Source organism: Dermacentor andersoni, chromosome 7, assembly GCF_023375885.2.
Source record: "Dermacentor andersoni chromosome 7, qqDerAnde1_hic_scaffold, whole genome shotgun sequence".
Lineage (NCBI taxonomy): Eukaryota > Metazoa > Arthropoda > Arachnida > Ixodida > Ixodidae > Dermacentor > Dermacentor andersoni.
In genome coordinates, this window is record NC_092820.1 from 16,836,776 (window position 1) to 16,850,065 (window position 13,290).

Genomic DNA, 13,290 nt, shown 5'->3' on the forward strand with positions numbered 1-13,290 from the left:
GCTTCCCAGCGACCAACGTACGTTGACGTAGAGGAAATGGCAATCAGAAGCTCCGGGCTGCCTGTAATCATCAGAGAAGCGTCTTAAACATGCGCGTTCCTTGTCGCTGGTGCCGCCAGTGTGACAGTTGCAGGCTACAGTGCGTCCCTTAAGCTTGGTCCGACTGGGGGCGTGTCCGCTGGTGGTAGCGATGCAGGACGAAAAATTCCGCTTCCCAGCGACCAACGCACGTTGACGTAGAGGAAATGGCAATCAGAAGCTCCGGGCTGCCTGTAATCATCAGAGAAGCGTCTTAAACATGCGCGTTCCTTGTCGCTGGTGCCGCAAGTGTGACAGTTGCAGGCTGCAGTGTGTCCTTTAAGCTTGGTCCGTCTGGGGGCGTTTCCGCTGGTGGTAGCGATGCAGGACGAAAAATTCCGCTTCCCAGCGACCAACGTACGTTGACGTAGAGGAAATGGCAATCAGAAGCTCCGGGCTGCCTGTAATCATCAGAGAAGCGTCTTAAACATGCGCGTTCCTTGTCGCTGGTGCCGCCAGTGTGACAGTTGCAGGCTACAGTGCGTCCCTTAAGCTTGGTCCGACTGGGGGCGTGTCCGCTGGTGGTAGCGATGCAGGACGAAAAATTCCGCTTCCCAGCGACCAACGCACGTTGACGTAGACGAAATGGCAATCAGAAGCTCCGGGCTGCCTGTAATCATCAGAGAAGCGTCTTAAACATGCGCGTTCCTTGTCGCTGGTGCCGCCAGTGTGACAGTTGCAGGCTACAGTGCGTCCCTTAAGCTTGGTCCGACTGGGGGCGTGTCCGCTGGTGGTAGCGATGCAGGACGAAAAATTCCGCTTCCCAGCGACCAACGCACGTTGACGTAGAGGAAATGGCAATCAGAAGCTCCGGGCTGCCTGTAATCATCAGAGAAGCGTCTTAAACATGCGCGTTCCTTGTCGCTGGTGCCGCAAGTGTGACAGTTGCAGGCTGCAGTGTGTCCTTTAAGCTTGGTCCGTCTGGGGGCGTTTCCGCTGGTGGTAGCGATGCAGGACGAAAAATTCCGCTTCCCAGCGACCAACGTACGTTGACGTAGAGGAAATGGCAATCAGAAGCTCCGGGCTGCCTGTAATCATCAGAGAAGCACCTTAAAGCGTCTGCTGCCACCAGTGTCAACTGCGCCAGCGCTCCGTCGATTACTGTGAGCAGAAAGGAAACGGCCTATCTGGAAAATGCTGGTTTGCGCGTGCAACGATTTCCACTCGTTTGAGCAGGTATAAGTACCATGCTTTTCAGAAATAAAATTCAGTTGATAGTTAGCACACGTCCTGTCGTTTCGTAGTACCGAGCTGGAGAAACAGTTTCAGGGTGTGCTTGTCTTTATTGTGTTCTCTTTAGCTGTGCGTCATGGCATACCTCATGGCTCAAATTTCAGATATTTAAGGTCGATACGCCACGCGGTGGCAGAAAAAGAAAACGGCTCGAATGTCCACAATTCCTGGGTATATTGAGGCTTCGTGGGTCTTCCTAATTGGTTTCACCGGAACAGGTATAGTTCCACCTGCTCTGGGCCTTTTTGCTTTCAAACTTGCTTTCAAATCATTCAAACTTACGACCTTGACATTAAAACCCGGTGTTCTTCTCCACTCCGCCACCGGCACGTGGGCACGCTGATGGCCAACACGGAACTTGAGAGGCAACCCGCACTTCTGATCACCTGCCAGGCGGGGACTCCATCCGCTCGATCTTCCGGCGAATAGTGTACCCTGTAGTGGAAACTTGAAAATGCGCTAGGTTTTGAAACTCGAGCAGAAGGGGCAGACCAACCGCGCCGAGCACCTTTTACATAGTGAGCACGCACGCGGAGCGGCCGCCAGGTAGCACCATACATGAGAGGACGCAGCAAAAATTTTCCGCGCCTAAGACCTACATGAAGGTTAGAGATGAGATGTCAAAATTTACGTTAGGAAAAGTTTAGTCAACACGGTGGACTTATTCGTTGAGGAACAGTTCACATTGACGTAAACAGCAGCGAATATGATTGACCTCAGCACATGACACAGGGGAGACAGAATTTTTAACAAAGGTACAAACATATGTATTCTCCTGATCGGTGCTTCTGAACTATGAACTTTTGTTCTATGAACTCTGAACTTTTGGGCCTATGTACCAACTAGGCCCAAAAGAAGTGTTCCTGATCGGTGGTCATTGTGACGATAGGTAAGCACACACATTTTCGTATGACCTCTGTTATTAAATTTTTCCACGACTATGTTATTAAATGCGTGCGTCGCGTAAGACAATAAATGTATTACCCCCATGAGCAATGGCTCATGCCAACGTAAGTAAAATACGAAAGAGGTGACACAGATTTTGAACATAGTTACGGAGCCATTCACCGTTATTTTTATATTCATTCGCGTGGACGAAGGGACAGTTATCCCGACAAGCCGGGGGAAACCAGACACGCGTGACGTTCCCAGGGGACCGCTACCACGGGAGAGCGGAAGAAAAGGAAAGGAGACGCGCAAGTGTTTGGGAACGCTGACGAAGTGAGGGCGGTGGAAACGTAGACATGGTCGACGCTGGTCAAAGTGTAATATCTGTTCTTATGAACTTAATATCTAATACGGGTTGTGTTTGGACCCCAGGTAATGAACTTATTTTTGCAAGTTGGCGGAGCGCTTGCAGCCTGCTTCATTTCCGAGGATCAGTCCGGTATTGAACTATCTTCGGGATCGACCCACGATTTTTTTCGTCTACGGACGACGGTCTGCTCGAAACTACCGATGTGCAGCGTCGCTGTAAGAAAGGTGCGGCCTGCCGCGTAATCCTACTGCAAGAAACTGTAACACACACCGCCATGTTCACCGGTTACCAGTGGTTACCACGCCTCGCAGGAGGATGTGGTACTGTCACGTTGGCCTCTAAAAAGCTCACCTGCATCGCGCATGACCTCGGCACTTCCGAGGTGGAAACGTCATGACGGAGATTCTCCCACGCGACGCGTCCCGACAAAGTGTATACATCCTCAACGTGTACAGCAGCCCCAGACAAAAGAGTCAACGTTTCCGACGCCTATTCCAGAGAGCCATCCGTCTTGCAGGCTCAAACGCACTCATGATAGCTGGTGACTAACGCTGCGCATCGCAACCTACGTGTATGACAATCCCAAGGGCACCACGCTGTGGCAGCATGCGAATGACCTGGATTTCACCCTACTGACAGACAAGACGTTCCCTTTCCGCATCGGCACCTCTTCGCACAGAGACACCACCCCGGATCTCTGCTTCGTGAAGAACACAGCCGATGCCCGCTGGTCCAATCTTGCAGATTATCTTGGCCGCGGCGCTCCCATACTGGCCGTGCACTTACCCAGCATCGTGAGGAAGCCCAAGTCGTTCACGTGAGTCGACTGGGACCTCTTTCGCAAGACTCGCGGCCTGAACCTCGAGACCTGGACGGCTCAGCTCAAGGCCGACGTCGGTAAGGCCACGAAAACATTCAGCACGGATATGCAAGCCGAGAAAATGGACAGCCACCTCGCCCACTTGCTCTAGGCCAAAAAGTCTCTACTGATACGATGGAAGAGCCAGTGTTTCAACCGCAGGCTGCGCAAACGCATTGCAGAACTGAATAAGACCATAAGGGAACACTGCAGCACCCTATCCAAACAGTAATGGGACGAGGTGTGTAACTCGGTCGACGGACAGGTCCGCAACGGGAAGACGTGGATCAGCCTCAAACACCTGCTCGACGACACCAACAACCGCACAGACCAGCGCCACTGGCTCCCCAAAGTCCTTCACCAGGCCAAAGGCACCGCTTCGCCGGATGACGTCGTCAAGACCCTCGTACATAAGTACCTGCCGATACCCACAGGCCCGCCGACCCTACATGCCGATTACACAGGTACCGACAACACCCTCCTCGACACCGAATTTTCCGCCAAAGAGGTACGCTGGGCTCTCCACGAACTAAACGGCCGTCTCGCCCCGGGCCCCGATGGCATAACCAACAACCTCCTGCGAAACTTAGACGACTTCTCGGTCGTGTACCTCACGGGCGCCATCAATGACGTGAGGGACCAGCCCAGACGATCCTCGTGCCAAAACCGGGCAAGGCGCCTGGCGTCAATAACCTTCGCCCCATCTCGCTCCCGTCGTGCGTGGGTAAGGTGGCCGAGCATGTCGTACTCAACAGAGTCGGCCGGCATCTCGAAGACCACGACTGTTTCCCACACTACATGGTCGGCTTCCGACCCGAGCTCTCGACGCAAGATACGATGCTTCTCCTGAAACACCAGATCATAGACGCCGGGGCCACTTGGGGCACCCGCGCCGTACTCGGCCTCGACTTGGAGAAGACTATCGACAACATCGAGCACTCGGCAATACTTAAGGCAATCGCGGACCTAGGGGTCGGGCGCCGGTTCTACGGGTTCGTCCACTCCTTCATAACCCGTCGCAAGGCCGTGCTGCGTGCCGGAGACCTCAGGTCGAAACAAGTAGAACTCGGACAGCGTGGCATCCTTCAGAGCTCCGTCCTCTCGCCGACGCTTTTCAACCTGGTGATGATTGGGCTCTCCGAACACCTCTCGGAGATACAAGGTATCAACCATACGGTATACGCGGATGACACCACCATCTGGTGCTCCGCGGGTCGGACGGCTTTATCGAATCCGCTCTGCAAGAGGCAGTCGAAACCGCCGAGTCCTACCTCGACCACAAGGGCCTCAAGAGATCCTCCGCCAAATCGGAGCTGCTGTTGTACTGCCCAAAACGACAAGGCAAAAGGCCTAAGGGATGGAAACCGGCGACCGAGCGCAACATCACCGTCCGCAACAGAGACGGTTGCCAATCGCCAGGGTCGACTCCATCCGAGTACTGGGAATGATTATCGAGGCGGGCGGATCAAACCTCCGAACGGTTCACAAGCTGACGACAAAGACGTACAATGCAATACGACTCGTACGCAGAGTTGCCAACCGTCACCATAGCCTCAAAAAAGACACTTTGCTGCGTCTCGTACACGCGTTTGTCCTATGTCATTTTACCTACACCACAGCAGTGCAAAAGTGGAAACAATCAGAGCGTGACAAGCTCAATACACTCATCCGAAAGGTAGTGAAGCGGCCCTTGGGCTCTGATCACGCCGAAGTATCGACTCTTCGAGCTCGAGGTGCACAATACGCTCGAAGAGATTACTGAGGCTCAGGAAAGAGCGCAGATGATACGACTAACGATGACCAAGAGCGGCCGTCACATCTATCGCGAGCTCGGCTACTTCTCACCCAGCACCCAGGACCCACCGGAGTTTACGCCGGCTCCCCGCGATTACCACGACCTGATCACGATCGCACCCTTTCCGCGAAAGGTACATCCGGAACATAATCGAGGCATCCGCCTAGCCCGGGCCACCGCATTCCTCAAACGCATAAACAAGAAAGCGGACGACGTCGCTTTCGTGGACGCCGCCGCCTACCTATGAAACCGAGCCTTCGCCGCTGTAGTGGTCTCGTCCTCGCAACGAGCATTAAACGCCGCCACGTTACGCACACGTGACCCCGAGGGGAACAAGTGCCCATAGGCCTGGCAATGCTGGAAAATAAGCGAAAGACAATATTCAGTGACTCGAGACCAGTCATCAAAGCGTTCGAGAGAGCAGTCGTCTCCGACCAGACGTTACTCGTCCGCCGCGGCGCTGATCCGAGCACCCTCAAACATCACACCGTCATCTCGTTTCCCGCCCACCTTGGTCGGATCCCGGGCGCCCTTCCCAACCTCAACGAGATAGCACAGGACGCTGCGCGCGCGCTTACCGACAGCGCTATCACCCCCGGGCAACTGCGTCGCGATGAGTTAGAGGCGAACAGGGACGCCCCAGTAACGTACAATAAAATTACCCAAGACGTTTACTTGGGACGACGTCTATTTCCGCCCCCGCACCCCAAAATAAACAGGCCGCAGGCGCTAACGCTACGCTTGTTACAGACATATACCTATCCGAACCCCACCACCTTACACATCATCTACCCGGATGTCTACCTCGACGATGCGTGCCCCACGTGTGGCGTCACGGCGACACTCGCACACGTGCTCTGGGAGTGCAGAAATGCTCCGCCCGACTCTACCTCCGAAAAGTGGGAGAAGACCATACGAAGCCCCCTCCTACAAGACCAGCAATGGGCCGTCCAGCAGGCTTTGCGCAGCGGCCGCCAGGTACTCCCTGCCGGTCCCTTCATGGGAGACGCGCAATGTGCGTTGACGTGCGTCCTGCAGGACTTTCATTAAAATTTTTCCAATCCAATCCTGCCGCGTGCATCGGAAATGGTGCCATCAGCCCCGACGCCACCAATTAGAGACTGTTTTCTTAGACCGGCATAGAAAATCCGTCAGCAGTGCGGAAGCCGACAATCCCACCCCGGACCGCTAGCGCCGTTCAGCCCAACTAAGCGGCTGAGAATCTAACTACAGCTGTCACGTTCGCTCCCATTGCAGCCCGCCTGATGCGGCAGGCCAGACCTTTTTTTTATTCAGCGGCTATGCCAGTGGTGTTGTAGCACCTGCCAGTGGTGTTGTAGCACAAACGTCTTTCCACATCTGACTGCTCCGGTTAGGAAGACGCGCAATAGTTTGAAAGCGTTGTGATTGGATAAATGACTTCTCAGGTGATCTGGCACTGCTCTGTGTCGGTCGATCGCATTATTGAGTAGAACTCTTGCAGTGTGTAAATGTTAAACTGCTTTCCAACCGCTGCACAAGGATTATCGTTCTTCATCGCAGCGACGTATTCCGGATCATCGAGAATGTCCCTGTCCTGGTCGTAGTCGACACGAACGTTCGAGGAGGCTTTTGCACATGCACACATCATTGCTCGGTCTCTCTGCTTCGATATAATGGATCCGCAAAACCCCATGGTCTTTCATAATCCATCCGCACCGCGTACTAGTTTTGCTTCGCTACTATGGTGCCCAGGCTTTCATTATCATCATCATCAGCTTGGTTACGCCCACTGCAGGGCAAAGGCCTCTCCCATACTTCTCAAACTACCCCGGTCATGTGCTAATTGTGGCCAGGTTGTCCCTGCAAACTTATTAATCTCATCCGCCCCTTGCTACGCTTCCCTTCCCTTGGAATCCAGTCCGTAACCCTTAATGACCGTGGGTTATCTTCCCTGCTCATTGCACGCCCTGCCCATGTCCATTTCTTTTTCTTTTTCTTGATTTCAACTAAGATGACATTAACTCGCGTTTGTTCCCTCACCCAATCTGCTCTTTTCTTGCTCCTAACGTTACACCCATCATTCTTCTTTCCATAGCTCGTTGCGTCGTACTCAATTTAAATAGAACCCTTTTCGTAAGCCTCCAGGTTTCTGCCCCGTACGTGAGTACTGGTAAGACACAACTGGTATACACTTTCGTTATAACTTGACTCAAATCTAATGTTTAGAATGTCAAGTTCCAGAGGAATGCACGGAGGAGACCTATTCTATATTTTTTGATGCCTGTGTAGCTGATGATGTAGGATCTGTCCTCCTTGTCATAACATTTAGCCCTATAATTCTAACTAATGTGGATGACAAAGTTTGCCAGAGACAAATTCTGTAGGTGTGGCGGATGGTCTTCGTACTTCTGAATAACGCTGCGCTGTCACACCTGGGTTGAGTTTTTGTCTGTCTTCTCACTGACAATTTACTGCTTGTGTTTAGGAACACTATTCTGCTCTTCCATGAGACAGAGTGGAATGCATATAACAATTTGACTTTTCTCTGATATCTGTCTTGTTTCGGACATCTGTCTCGGACATGTCTTGTTTCAGCAGAAACCATGCTGCCTTCTGCGCCGACTTTTCTTTTGTATTTAACGCGGTATTACCGATTGCCTTCAGTGCCTCGGTGTACTGCATCTCCAGCTTTTTCTCCGTGCTGGTTCAAAATGCCGCGATCCACCTTGTTGACGTAATCAACGTCATACGTGGCACATGCGTAATTATCCACGATGACCGGCAATTCTTGCAACCCATGGGTTGAAGACATTAATTCATTACTCTTTGATAGTGCGTTGGAGGAAGAGACATGGTGTGACGATGCCAGCTCTCAGAATACCAATGTACTCTTGATCTGATGTGATATTGAACTGCTTGACAAAGGCTTTCGTCGTTTGGTATTCGGTTTCTTCTAACTTAGTGTGCATGTCCAGGCACTTTCGCTTTAATGCCTCATGCCTCATGCCTGGGGCGCATCCGTGGATGGTAAAGGTACGATAAACATTGTTTTCTCACTCGGAAAGAACAGTGCGCCGGACTGACAGACGTGTCTGTTCTTCTTGTCACATGTGTGCGTATGCTGGTGAATCTCAGATCTCTCGCATGGCAAGAGACTTAGCTAGAGACATCAGGATATCTGACATGCTGGTCGTCTGCGGCATGTCCATGGTCAATTGTTCATTTGGCATATTGTTCAGATAGAGGTGACTGTAGACGAGCGAACTGCCTATGAGCTCAAATTCAACTTTCTTCAAGAAGCCCACCAAGAAGTACGATCTGAATGGAGAGTCAGGCTTGCCCTTCATGATGTTCATAATGGCGTCGAAGAGCCGATTTAAATATGTGGCACACACCACCGGATTGTTGTTCACTAAGTCAGGCGCATCCATGACTGCAACTCCTCGAGCGGTCGCTGCAAGTTCGGGTTGCCTTGAACCCTAATTTCTCAAGGCGTGCAGCGAAACTCTTTCAATGTATTTCCGATGCCCACATTGTGAGGAAGGCGGTCGGCTTCCCGAGCTATCGGATCATCGCGAACATGTGTCTCTGCTATTCCATCCAGTAGAGTGTGGTGTTTTGCAAGGCCTCACATGAACGACAGATCTTGGTCGATGGCGAACTTGACAAGCTCACCGTCCTCAAGACTGCACCTAATGCTGTTTGTTGCTTGATCGCTTCTGAAGGTGATCATCTTTTTAACCATCCCGTGCCCTATGACTTTCATAGCCACATATTGCCCATGCGCCGGATGGACACCATTTCCATCAGTGCGGTGAATTTTAGTCGTTGAAAGGGGGAATGGTGTTAACTGGTCGCTCAGGATCTGAGGAGGCTGACCAAGGTATATTTGAGAAAAGGATAGTTCATCCGCCTTAGAATAGTATAACAGTGACATTGGCAACTGTCTTTCACCGGGAACAATGGCCACGAAGTGCGTCTGATTTTGCTCACTGGTGACGCATACATCATCGTACACAACCGTCTGACTCGACGCGTTCATAACCATCATAGCTTTCCTTTGCGTCATTCGAGCTGTCGACTTCCATTTTAAGCGTGAAGCGGGACAGGGCAGAAAAGAAAAAAAAACGAGGACAAGCGCTTACTGCCGACTCAAATTTCATTGACTGATATAAGGTGTTATGTAGAAAAGCAGAGGGTAAACAACATAAAATATATGTCTGTAAAAACAAATAAAGACAAAAACAAAGATGAAAGAAAGATATTATATAGATGCCATTACCGCTCACTGTTCGTGAGGCCCTGGTCTATAAATGCCATCTCCCTTCGCGATAACGCCAGGGATTCCTTATTTATGCACAGGGATACTTCATGTGCCATCCTAGCTGATTCAACGACGATACGCATTCGAATCGCTGTGTGTGCAGACTACTCTTCTTTTTCCAAACAGAGGGTACATCCACTTTCGCTGCAGTGCAGGGCTAAGAAACGTTCACTTCCATTCTTAACTTTATTCGCGTGTTCACGCAGACGATCTTTCAAACACCTGCCTGTCTGACCTTTGTACCATGAACTGTATTTCAAGCGGATTCTGTACACAACCCCCTGCACACAATCCACGTGAACGTTGCGCGACGGTTTGCTGTCTTAACGGTTCATATGTTCAAAGAAAACGCCTAGAATTGCATTAGCTCAGTATTTCACTCATGTACCCGCATGAACTTATGAAAACTGAAGGCTAGGGCGAAGCGACTTTGGCCAGATATGAATTTACACGCTTTGGAAAAATGAACAGAAAAAAGCAAGAAGGCGGGTTTGGAAAGGTTCTTTTCAGCAAAAACTCATGAATCTTGTGTTCCCTTCCGAGTCATCGTTTTATAAAGAGGAGCGTGGCAGAAAGAACTGGGGTTGTTCCTGCAAGCAAATCTGAAGTCATTAACCGCAGAATACCCGTTTTTGATTAATACCTCCCAAGAGGTGATCAATTTCCTTAAGCTTGATGAATATCGCAACCTTGTCACAATCTCGATCAACAATAAGCACCTTTATTACGCGCTTCCTCACAATAGGCTGTTGGAATGCATGAGAGAATTCATTAAAGATTTACGTTAGGTTGTCTTTAAAAAGCGAGCAGAGTTAGGCGCGGGAAATTTCTTGAATCTGGTGCAGTTTTACCTGGAATCCACATACGTGGAATGCAATGACAAAATATATCTTCAGAACAAAGTTTTGTCCATCGGGTCTTGTATTGCGGCTTTGTTGAGAGGCCTGTCTTTGGAAAAATTAGACAGAAACTTGCAGCAGCTATTAGAAGGAATTAATGTTCTGAGAACTTTCATATACCTAGACGACTTTTCGTAGTTTTAGAGTGTGGCGTGCCGGAATTGTTTTCCGCTTCATAACAACAAGTCAGTATATTTGAAGAATGAAGAATGAAATGCAATAAGATGATTCCCTCTGTTTCCTTGACCTCAAGCTCGTGTTTTCTAATGATCATGTTTGGTGCACATATGAACCCAGTGCGCACAAACCACTCCTCCCCTTCTCATCTACACACAGTAAACTAGTAAAAAGAGCCAAAAGAGCCTGCTTCTCTAAAGCTTTAGACCAGTCTTGCAACCGCACACTAAATGGCAGTTTTCAAGCAGAATTTACACGCCTGAAAGGCTCGGACTACCCTGACAGATTATTCGTCTCAGTAGCTGAGGCAATGAGCAGGAAAAGAAGGAAACAAAAGCGAAGCCAATGGTCACTGAAGAGTAGCCCATAGAAAAGGACCGTAACGTCGTGGTGATTCCATACAAACATCAAATCCCCCATGGATTTAAAAGGTCGGTGAGCGGGTTGGTGCACGTGTAGCGTTTTTTGTCCCACACAATCGCTATATGATATTGTCACGTGGTAGTGACGTTAAATAACACAGTAGCAGTACTGTGAAAGACAAAACTAGCTTTTATTGGGCGAACCTGTGCCCACAAAACAGGCTACACTTAAAGCACAACGATAGCGGCGAACACAGTCGGCGATCGTCGAAAATCTGATCAGCGGGTCAAGCGCGTCGGCTTTTATACAGAATCGTCGAATGTTCCAGACTAATCGTTGGGACCCGCGTGCCTTCCACAATGTTCTACACCATTCGCGTCAGGCGAATAAATCAGATAACACAAGGTTCGGCGACAACAGACTGCGGATAGAAGCATCGATAACTTTCCAGAAACTTCGGATACATGCAAGCGCGTCCCGCGCTGTGCGATAAGATTTGTTAGGCGGCGAAACGTGGTCGCCCGATAAATATAAGTACACGTGTCAATACCCCCCTCTCAAAAAGCATCGTCCCGATGCTACAAATATAAGAGAGCGAAACACAAAAGGACACTTATTAAACATAATTAACAAAACAACGAAAAGAAATCAAGTCCAAAGGTCAGTTACGCAAAGTCCCAAAGTTCGTCAACGCTGGTGGTACGGCTTGAGTCGCACAACGTGGACAATTTCAGGTCGTGAGCGGCGCCGCTGTGACAGCGAAATGCCGTCTGGAACGACCTCATAGTCCAGTGCGCCAATACGTCGGATGATCTTGTAGGGTCCGAAATAGCGACGCAAGAGCTTCTCGCTCAGTCCTCGTCGGCGTATATGGGTCCAAACCCAAACACGGTCACCGGGCTGGTACTCGACAAAGCGTCGTCGGAGGTTGTAGTGTCGGCTGTCGGTCCTCAGCTGGTTCTTGATCCGCAGGCGGGCGAGCTGTCGGGCTTCTTCGGTGCGCTGGAGATAGCTAGCGACGTCAAGATTTTCCTCGTCAGTGACGTGCGGCAGCATGGCGTCGAGCGTCGTCGTCGGATTCCTGCCGTAAACCAGCTTAAACGGCGTGATCTGTGTTGTTTCTTGCACCGCGGTATTGTAGGCGAATGTCACGTACGGCAGGACGGCATCCCAGGTCTTGTGTTCGACGTCGACGTACATTGCTAGCATGTCGGCGAGGGTTTTGTTCAGGCGCTCCGTGAGACCATTCGTCTGCAGATGGTAGGCAGTTGTCCTCCTGTGACTTGTCTGGCTGTATTGCAGAATGGCTTGGGTGAGCTCTGCTGTAAAAGCAGTTCCTCTGTCGGTGATGAGGACTTCTGCAGCACCATGTCGCAGCAGGATGTGCTCGACGAAAAATTTCGCCACTTCGGCTGCGCTGCCTTTTGGTAGAGCTTTAGTTTCAGCGAAGCGGGTGAGGTAGTCCGTCGCCACGACGATCCACTTATTGCCGGATGTTGACGTCGGAAACGGCCCCAACAAATCCATCCCAATCTGCTGGAATGGTCGACGAGGAGGTTCGATCGGATGGATGGATGGATGTGTGTTGTTTAGTGGCGCAAGGGCCAGGTTTGGCCAAAGAGCGCCATGACTGATAATGATGTGTTAAGCGCTGATTGGTGAGTTACGAGGATGGGGTGTAACATGGCTGTAAAGTGGCCTAAAATTAATCGCTATTGTAGGAGCATAAAACGATATATAGGTATAAAATTATGGCAGTGATACGTGGAGTGGTCTCTGGGTATACTACGAGTGACAAGTGATCATGGGGCTAAAATGCATGAATATGGAAATAGCACATATGTCTCCTTAAAGCCTTTGAGCCCAAAGGCTGGGAGGCAGGTGCTTTCTTTTAATGCAGCTACCGCAGCAGAAACCTCTGTTAAGAGGCTGTGCTACGGATTTCCTGGGGCTATAATATGAAAACTCTGTACAGCTTTTAAAAATTGAAACAGTGATTGATGTTTAAAGAGAGGTTCCATACCTATAATCATTTGGGGATGCAGTGGAATTTGTTGCCGGTGAGGTAATGGGAAATGCTTTTCCCTATTTGCATCTAATTCTCTGCATTGTATCAGGATGTGAACCACGGTAAGTGGCTCACCACATTTATCACACGTGGGTGGATCACCACCTGACAAGAGGTATGCGTGTGTACTGTATGTGTGTCCTATTCTAAGTCTGCAAAGTGTTACTTCCGTGCGGCGGTTCTTTGCTACCGGCGGCCAGTTACCAAGGTACGGCTTGATAACATGTAGTTTATTTTCTGTTTGTTTGTCCCAC

General features: G+C 50.3%; 1 protein-coding gene and 1 non-coding gene across 6 annotated transcripts in view; one reads left to right on the plus strand and one right to left on the minus strand.

Moving 5' to 3' along the window:
* Window positions 1-13,290, minus strand: part of LOC129386000 (uncharacterized) — a 277,464-nt gene that overhangs the window by 234,229 nt on the left and 29,945 nt on the right. The window lies entirely within an intron of this gene.
* Window positions 2,547-2,732, plus strand: LOC126535716 (U2 spliceosomal RNA). Its single transcript, XR_007600567.1, has one exon. It is a non-coding gene; the product is annotated as a U2 spliceosomal RNA (small nuclear RNA).